Source organism: Mustela nivalis (assembly GCF_964662115.1).
Source record: "Mustela nivalis genome assembly, chromosome: 2".
Taxonomy (NCBI): Eukaryota; Metazoa; Chordata; class Mammalia; order Carnivora; family Mustelidae; genus Mustela; species Mustela nivalis.
Genome location: NC_139021.1, coordinates 75,155,632 through 75,165,872, shown reverse-complemented (window position 1 = coordinate 75,165,872; position 10,241 = coordinate 75,155,632).

Below are 10,241 nucleotides of genomic sequence, written 5' to 3'. Positions count from 1 at the left end.
CAACAAAGGTTGGTATATTACTCATATTCCATACCCATACAGATTGGAAGAGGGGACTCTGCTTATACTGGTGTCCCAAGAAGTTCAGCTGAAAGAAGCTTCACCATCTAAAGGTGCCATCATCTCAAATGCATGACCTTCCTCAACAATATTATGAGGACAGAGAAGGCTAGAAATTCAAGTACAGACAAACATTTTGACCCAGAAGAGACAGGTAGCACTTCCATTCACATCTTATCAGTAGAACTGGTCATAGGGCCACACAGAGAATCCAAGTCTTCCAAGTATCTGGAACTTGAAGATAACAGATAATTAGTGAACAGTAATGCTTACCAAAATAAGACTTCTTGCAAATAGTACTATCACTTATATACAGTGGGTGGCTACCTCCATCTCTAAGGGTCCTAGAACTCAGCCATCTAATGTGGCTGAAACAGAACCTGTGTTCAAGTGCTTTTTGCCTTTTCAAAGGCCATGAGATATAGTGGATAAGGCTTAAAAGGGGGTCAAGGAAACCCTTGGTGTACAAACAAAGGTTCTTTCTCTGAATTGGTGTGTGATTTTAAGTACTTATCTTACCTTTCTGGCTCCTTGTTTTCTCATTTGAAAAGTAAAAAGATGGCGGAGGGTGGAGCTGGGTGGTTCAGTCGGTGAAGCAACTGACTCTTGATTTTGGCTCAGGTCATAATCTCGGGGTCATGCGATCAAGCCCCATGTCAGGCTCCATTCTCAGTGGGGAATCTGAAGTTCTCTCTCTCTCTCTCTCTCTGCCTCTGCCCCTCCTCCTGCTCACTCTCTCTCTCAAAATAAATAAAATCTTTTTTTTTTAAAGTGAAAGGGTGGGATTAGTTATCTAAGATATATTCCACAATTCAATGAGTTCTGATAATAACGTTAATATAAATAACAAGAGGAATATGATGTAACCTAATATATGTATAACAAACTGCTGAGAAAAGCCCTCCGTTTTTACTTTGCTTGTGGGAAATCAGGATTATTGCTCTAAGATTGGCCGTGGAGGGTCATCAGTTTCTCTCAAGGTACTCCTCTGAGTTTGCCTGGGGAACTATGCCCACCACCCACACACTGCTGCCTCACTGTTGGAATGGATAATACGGAGCCATTTTATACACAGCTCCTTCACAGCGTTCTAGCAGGATCAAAACTACATCATGACCAACTCACAAACACTGTTTGTCCACTGTTGGGTGGACATTTTCTCCTGCCCATTTTGTTCCCACCTCCACTCCATTTCCTGGTTATTTTCAAAATAAGTTAACCACCTACAAAAGCCCTTTTAGCCCTTGCCTTACTCAGGGCTTCCTGAGAAGAACATGGGCTAATGCTGCATAATCATCTCAACCAGATAAGTCCACTTGGGATCAAAGATGGCAAGGGACTTAAATGCTTTTAGGGCCAACCTTAGCCAGTCAATGACTTGAGGCAGGCTTTACTTCTTGAAAATGAGAAAGGAAGGACACTTGGGAATATATATATACTTTCTCCAGTTACAGCATAGGGGAAACAACAAGCTAGTTTCATGAGAATGTGGAGCTTAGAGTATAGCCAGGAAGACTCCAATTAAGTCCTCTGAGAAACTACAAAGCTCTGAGCTAGTTTTCCATCTCTTTGTTTATTGCTAGAGGTGAGTTGGGGGAGGGGGGAGTTGGGGGTGGCACCACACTGAAAGGCATCCAGGTTCCTGCAATTCTATAATGTAATTCTGCATTTTTCATGTGTTAATTTGATAACTGGCACCTCTAAACGCCAGTGTTAGCAAAATGAGAAATAACTTATAATCCTAAAGCATACCGTATATGTGCGTGTGTGTGTATATATGTATACATACACATACACACTTCATGGTGCCAAGCAAGCAGGGACACTGCCATGAACGTGACGAAAGTCACAAAAGTCATGGCCTTATTTTTCCCTGTTCTCTCTGATCAGTCACCCTGATACAGAAACCAGCTACAAGCTGCCGCTGTAGCAACACCTCAGGAGAGAATATTTGGACTGCATTGAGAGTATCCAGGCTCGACTGAGGAATAAGAAAAACTGAACCACATTCAGACGGCACACAAAGAGATGTATCAGCCGCAAAAGGCTGAGAAAGAGTAGGAAATCTGACACTGACTCCAAGTGCATTAGCTTCCATTTAGATAGATGTGCATGAAACTTAATAAATGATTTTTGATCTATCTGGGGAGATGTTCTTTAACAATGCATTTATTAAATGCAGTGGGAATATGTTCTTAATAAATGAGGCTATTATCAGCATATTTAAGATTAATTGGATCTTGTTCGAATGGTATATATCCTTCTTTAGCATTTGATTTACATTTAATTATGAAGCATGGTATAAATGTTATATCATTTAATGCATCATAAAATGTCTATATATAGCAAACTCTCACAATGTGCTTTGAGTTTTAGGAAAAGGTTTTACTAGCCTTTGTTATAGAGGGTTAGTACACAATAGTTTCTTATTGAAATAGCTATATTTTATTTAAAATTTTCAGCAATTGTTTAGAATTATTTCACACAACATACAGTATGTGGACCTCAGTGAAGCTGTAGATTCTTCAGAAGGCTGTTCAAGCCCTATTGTACATGTGTTTGTGATTATTCCCTCACACAGCAGCAGCAACAACAAAAACCCATAGTCTCATGATATTTTATTGTCTTACAAAAGATTCTTTCCTGCTACTCATTTTCCTACTTCCACTACGATTGGAGACTACTAAGGGAGAAGGTTCCAAAGCCATTAACATATTTAATTCAATAATACATGGTAATTAATTCAACAACTAGGAAACCAGTTTCCAAGTGACTGATAACTATATATTCTTACATGTTTCTGCCTTTTGGAATCATCACTTTTTCACAATGCTCGAAAGCATAAAGGGCTGGTGACAACCTACATATGCTTGTGAGACACCCTCTGAGTGGTCCCAGGGCCTAAGCAATGTGGACATGAGCATATCATCTCTCGGAAGGAAAATCACTCCTACCGGTAACTGCTGTATGTTTCACAAATCAACTAAAAATGATACGATGTAGTTATTGATAAGCTACATCCTCTAACAAGTGTCATTTTAAAAACTCTACAAAGTAGCAAAATCCATTAACAGTTTTCAACCCTGCTGTTTCAATACTTAGCCCTCAGCAGTTTGTCCATCAGATGGAGGCTAAAGATGCTAGAAATTTTATAGTTGCCGGGATGGCTGTAAGTGCTAATTTGAGTACAGTTCACCTGAGTCCCTTTTAATCTCATCGACATTAAACTTCAATTGTCTAACCCTTCACAGTTTCTACAGCATTTTCACACACGTGACTTACAAGCCTCACAACTGTGCTGTGAGGAAAGTATCATTCTCCCATTGTACAAAATAGGAAATTGTGGCTCAGAGATGTGGTGAGAAGCCTAAAACAGAACAGTGGCAGGGCTAGAACTGAGCTCGTTGTCTTCTGATGCAAAACCCGCTGCTCTTTCCTCTCCCGATACCTCGCCAACTTGGAATTTTTCACTGGCTGGTGTCCAGGCTGCACACGAACCTCAGCTTGCATATCTTGCACATCAAGTAGCATATACTTAACTGTCCTTGCATCTTGGCTTTTGTGTTTTTGAGGTAAGATATCACCCTTAGTTTTGTTCAAGCGCTGGATACTATGTTTGACATGGAAACTAACCTCTATAAGAACTTCTCAAAAATATAATTGAGTTCTCTTGGAGCACAATTATATTTTAAAATTTTCTCTCAGTATTTCTCCCAAAGGAATATTAATGAGTAGCATAAGAATGCCCTTCAACCAGACCATAAATTTCTTTTGTTTTTTTGTTTTTGTTTTTGTTTTTAAGGATCAGTGTTGGGTCATAGGAAATTGAGATGGAGCAAAAGACAGACTCAGAAACATTCAGGCAGTAAATACTTGGAGTCTTATTTTAATTTCATTGCAGAGCCATCAGACGCTAGCAAAATAAACACCCAACCACTGTCTTTCACTACTCGTACTCTTTAGTTTTTTTTTTTTAAATTATTTTTTTGGAAGGGGGAGGAAGAGCAAGGGGAGAGGGAGAGAGAGAATCTCAAACAGACTCCATGCTCCCAACTGAGCATGGAGCCCGACACAGGGCTCAGTCTCTAGACCCTGAGATCATGACTTCAGCCGAAACCAAGAATCAGATGTTTAACCGACTGAGCCACCCAGGTGCCTCTCATGCTCTTTAGTTTTTATGGGATAAGGTGATGTTCAATCTTACTCACAGGAATCTCACAGCTTCACCCATAACTCACTGCCCTTTGCTTCAGAGGGGCACTTTTTCCATAAAGAGCAAATAAAAAATTATGTATCTGGGTTCACTACCATAAAGTCACATTTAGAGAATAATCATGGGAGTTGCTGTGTCTGAGATCTGATATACTTTTTAAGTTTTTACTTAAATTCCAGTTAGCTAACTTACAGTGTAATATTAGTTTCGGGCATACAATACAGTGATTCAACACTTTCATGCAGCACCCAGTACTCATTGCAAGTGCTCTCCTTAATCCCCATCACCTGTTGAGCCCATCCTCCACTTACCTCCCCTCTGGTAACGATCAGTTTGTTCTCCAGAGTTAAGAATCTATTTCTTGGCTTGCCTTCCTCTTTTTTCCCCTTTACTCATTTTTTTTTGTTTCTTAAGTTCCACATATGAATGAAATCATGGCATTTGTCTTTCTCTGACTGACTTTTTTCGTTTAGTGTAACACCCTCTAGCTCCATCCATGTTATTGCAAATGGAGAGATTTCATTCTTTTTTATTGCCGAGTAATTAATATATATATATATATATATATACACCAAATCTTCTTTATCCATTTATCAGTTTATGAACACATGCATTGTTTTCATAATTTGGCTATTGTAAATAATTCTACTGCAAACGTGGGGGTGCATATATCCCTTTGAATTAGTATTTTTGTATTCTTTGGGTAAATATCTAGCAGTGCAATTGCTGGATCCCAGGGTAGTTCTATTTTTAACTTCTTAACGAACCTCCATACTGTTGTACACAGTGACTGCACCAGTTTGCATTCCCACCAACAAGGCAAGAGGGTTCCTCTTTCTCCACATCATTGCCAAAACCCGCTATTTCTTCTGTTGTTGATTTTAGCCATTCTGACAGGTGTTGAGGTGAAACCTCATTGTGGTTTTGATTTGTATTTCCCCGATGATGAGTGATGTTGAGCATCTTTCATATGACCATTGGTCATCCGTACATCTTCTTTGGAAAAATGAGTATTTCTGTCTTCTGCCTATTTTTTAGTGGATGATTCATTTTTGGGGTATTGAGTTTTTATAATTTCCTTACATATTTTAGATACTAACTTTTTATCAGATGCGTCATTTGCAAATATCGTCTACCATTCCATAGTTGCCTTTTAGTCTTGTTGATTGTTTTTTCTGTTGTGCAGGAGCTTTTTATTTTCATGAAGTCCGAATAGTTTATTTTTGCTTTCGTTTCCCTTGCCTCAGGAGACATATCTAGAAAGAAATTGCTATGGCCAACATCAGAGTTACTGCCTGTGTTCTCCTCTAGAATTTTGATGGTTTCAGATCTCACATATAGCTCTTTAATCTATTTTGGATTTATTTTTGTGTATGGCATAAGAAAGTGGCCCAGTTTCTTTCTTTTGCTGTTGCTGTCCAAATTTCCCAACACTATTTGTTGAAGAGATTGTCTTCTTTCCACTGGATATTCTTTCCTGCTTTGTCCAAGATTAACTATCCATATAGTTTGGGTTCATTTCTGGGTTTTCTATCCTGTTCTGTTGATCTGTGTGCCCATATTTGTGTCAGTACCATACTGTTTTGATCACTACAGCTTTGTCTATAACTTGAAGTTCAGAATTGGGATGCTTCTAGCTTTGCTTTGTTTTTGCAAGGTTGCTTTGGCTATTTAGGGTCTTTTGTAGTTCTATACAAATTTTAGGACTGTTTGTTTTAACTCTGTGGGGGAAAATGCAGTTGTTATTTTAATGGGGATGCATTAAATGTGTAGATTGCTTTGAATAACATAGACATTTTAACAATATTTGTTCTTTGATTCATGGGTATGAAATGTCTTTCCATTTCCTGGTATCCCTTACAATTTCTATCATTAGTGTTTAATAGTTTTAAAGTATAGGTCTTTTACCTCTTTGGTTAGGTTTATTCCTAAGTATCTTATTCTTTTGGTGCAATTGAAAGTGGGATTGATTCCCTAATCTCTCTTTCTGCTGCTTCATTATTGGTGTACAGAAATGCAACAGATTTCTGGACATTGGTTTTGTACCCTGCGACTTTACTGAATTTGTCTCTGAGTTCTAGGGATTTTTTTTTTGGTGGAGTCCTTTGGGTCTTCTATATAGAGTATCATGTCACCTGCAAATAGTGGAAGTTTTACTTTTTCCTTGCTGATTTGGATGCTTTAATTTCTTTTTGTTGCTGCTGTGACTAGGACTTCCATACCATGTTAAATAACAGTGGTGAGAGTGGGCATCTCTGTCCTGTTCCTCACTGTAAAGGAAAGCTCTGTTTTCTTCCCACGGAGGATGATATTACCTGTTGGTTTTTCATATATAGACTTCATTATATTGAGGTTTTTTTCCCCATAAACCTACTTTGTTGGGTCTTTTTTTTTTTTTATCATGAATGGATATACTTTGTGAAATGCTTTTTCTGCATCTATTGAAATGTTCATGTGGTTCTTATCCTTTTAAAAAAAATAATGTGGTGTATTATGATTGATTCGAAAATACTGAACCACACTTGCAACTCAGAATTAAACCCCACTTGATCATGGTGAATGATTTTTTTTTTTTTTTTACTGTATTGTTGTATTTAGTTTTTAGTATTTTATTGAGAATTTTTGCATCCATGTCCGTCAGGGATATTGGCCTGTAGTTCTTTTTTTTTTTTTTTTTAGTGGAGTCTTTTTCTGGTTTTGGTATCAGGATAATGCTGGCCTCATTGAACGAATTTGAAAATTTTCCTTCCCTTTCTATTCTTTTGGAATAGTTTGAGAAGAATGCATGTTAACTCTTCTTTAAATGTTTGGTAAAATTTACCTGTGAAGCCTAGAGTGGCGCTGGACTTTGGTTTATTTGGGTCCTTTCTATTTTCTTTTTGATAATTCTGGTGAGGCTTGATATACATTTAAACACATAGATTACAACACAGAACCATCTTTTCCAAGTGATTCCCAACTAACCTTTCCAAAACAGGCTCCCCTTATTTCATTTTCTCCCCCTTCTATCTACCTGGAATGTCTTTCTTCCCTATTTTCTGCATTCCTATATTCTACCATCAATGCCCAAATCAAGTTTTTTTCCTCAATGCTGCAGTTCCCACACTACATACTTAACTGTCCTTTAGAACTACAGAATTTAGGACAAGTAAAATGGACTCTGGCACTTAGGCCGATCATAACCATGTGTGCCTACAGCAGTGCCTGGCACACTTCTTCACACATTGTAGGACTCAAATTCTTCCAGAGACTGATACTGAGTTAATGGATATAGATAATTCACAGTCTCTCATTTATTTGTGGTTCAATCTGAAGTGAAAACAAGTATTTATTAGTATTACTATTATTATTATTATTATTTGGAAATAAATATTTTGGGACCCAAGAATTTCATTAAATGTTTCCACCATCAGCTGGAAACAATATTACAAAATATCTATGTGTGAGGATGTGTCCCCACCTCCAAAATATCTATTTACTTTTCAGAAAGGAGCCCACTAGAGTCCTCACACTGCAACTGAACTTCTCCCCAACACATACCTGTATACCCACCTAGAATGGGTGATATCACGTGTCTGAAGCTTTTACCACAGTGACTGCCATGGAATGAATCGTAAATAAATGTTGATTTCTTTTTCCACTCTCCGTCGTTCCTTTTCCCACCACACTTCTTCCTAAGCCTTTCTCCCTTTGTATGTCACAATTTAGAGTATTCTTGTGTTGTCTTCCCTTACCAACAGCCCCCTCAAATACGGTAATGGCATGCCTAGGAAAAGGAGAGAGTAGGGAGGATTACAGAAAGCTTGCACAGGAGCTCTGCCAGTGGCTGTTTCACTCACGTGCCAGCACAGTCTGGATTTGATGAAAGCACAGAGAAGGCTTTACAAAGAAGCTGACTGCTGGCAACTGCCACAAGGTTGAGGCTCTCAAGACTTCCACATGAAAGGGAAATCGAGATTCTATATTTATCTCCTTCATCCTCCCCATCATGGCATTCAAACCAAAGAAGCCAGTGTGGAGATATTAAGTTTTTAGAACAGTTAGACACAAAGCTTCAACAATGATATTGTAAAGGAAAGAGAGAAAATGCCATTCCCAGAGGCAGAGTGAGATATAAAAGACTCAGAAAGTAGAGCAGAGATTAAAGCATCCATGAGGCACAGTGGACAAATGTTCTGACATCCTATAAAAGGAACAAAATTAGAAGTTTAATGTGGCTTGAGATCTGATTCCAGTATGCAGGGGAAGTCAAAGTCTTTAATAGATACCAAAAGACCTACAGGGTATTAAGAGTGAATAAAATTGGACTTTGTTTAAAAAAAAAAAAAAAAGATACCAAAAGACCACGGAGTCTGAAAGTGACCGAATTCATGATTTCGTAGGTGATATTTGTTTCCAGATTATTCATGAAATTAGGAAATACAGAGGTAAGTTCTCACACTGGGGATGAAGGGAAATGTTGTTCTGTAAAATATTACTGAATGACCCTAGAATAACTATTATTTATTAAGTGCTATGTGAATGCCAGTGAACTCTTTAAGCCCCTTACATGTATCAATATATATTTACAACAACCCCAAGAGGTATATACAATAATTTTCTTTTCTATTTTGTTAGTAAGGAAACTGAGAGCTGGAGAGTATACTTAACTTGTCCAAGGTCATATCTCTAGTAAATGGTGGAATTGGGATTTGAACTCAGGCATCTAGTTAGCTACCAAACATTAGACATGATGCACAAGCTTCGTTTTTATTTTGTTCTTGGCTTTGCTCCATCTTTCTCTTGAACATGGCCTAAAATCATTTTGTACATCAGTGTTTCGCTTCTCCATTTCTTTGTGTATCTAGGAGCTCCTTTTTCTTTTTTTTTTACACGTCATTTCCTTTGTAAATATTTGTGACATCATAATTATTTGTTTGTGATATATCTCTCCCTCCCACTAGGTTGGGAATAACACAAGAAACTTGTATGGATTTAATTCTAAAATACTTATTGAATGCATGTATAATCAGACTAGGTGATATTTCTACATGTCCCATCCCACTGAAAATAAAAGCTGTACTTATATTTAAAGTTGCCATAGTTGCAGCAAATTGTAAAAAAATCCTATTTCTATTTATTCTTTCAGTATCCAAAGACAAGATCTGATTTAATGTGCAAGCATATACATCCTTCTAACCCTTGCTAGAGATGGGCAAATGATTTGCCTGGTACAGGTGGAAAAGAAGCAGTAACAACATTGTAAATACGCCTAGTGCCATAGCCCGGTAGTCTAATGTGCTCTGGAATGCTCTAGGATGACCATGTAACACCCCCACTTACTCCTGCTTCCAAGTCTCGAGGATTGGGACTTGGGGACAGAGACAGAGTTCTAAAAATAACAAATATGTTATCTTTTGTTTTTGTTGCTGTTTCTCTAGGATCAGTCTTTAGCTGTATCAGAGAAATATTGATAACTCATGGTTACAGATAATGTGTGGCAATCACAAATATGTCAAAATTACTATCACTTGGAGAATCTCAAAGCCCACATTTTTTGAAAAAAATTTTTTAAGATTTTATTTATTCATTTAGCAGAGAGAGAGAGAGAGAGAGGTTGAGAGAGTGCACACAAGTAGGGGGAGTGGCAGAGGGAGAAGGAGAAGCACGTTCTCCGTAGCAGGAAGTCGGATGCAGGGCGGGATCCCAGGACCCTGGGATCTTGACCAGAGCTGAAGACAGGCACACCTCATTGACTGAGCCACGCAGGCACCCCCGTATTTTTTGAAAATCTTATGTGTACAGTAAGGTACCATTGCTACCCATCAGATTGGTGAAATTTGTAATGTCTTACAGTAAAAATGTTGTCAAGGATGTTAAGAAAAGAGAACTGCTAATCCATCGTTGAAGGCCTAGAAATTGTTAGAACCACTACAGAGAACATTTTGCCTATTTCTAATAATGGTTTTATTATGGCCTGTGACCAGTT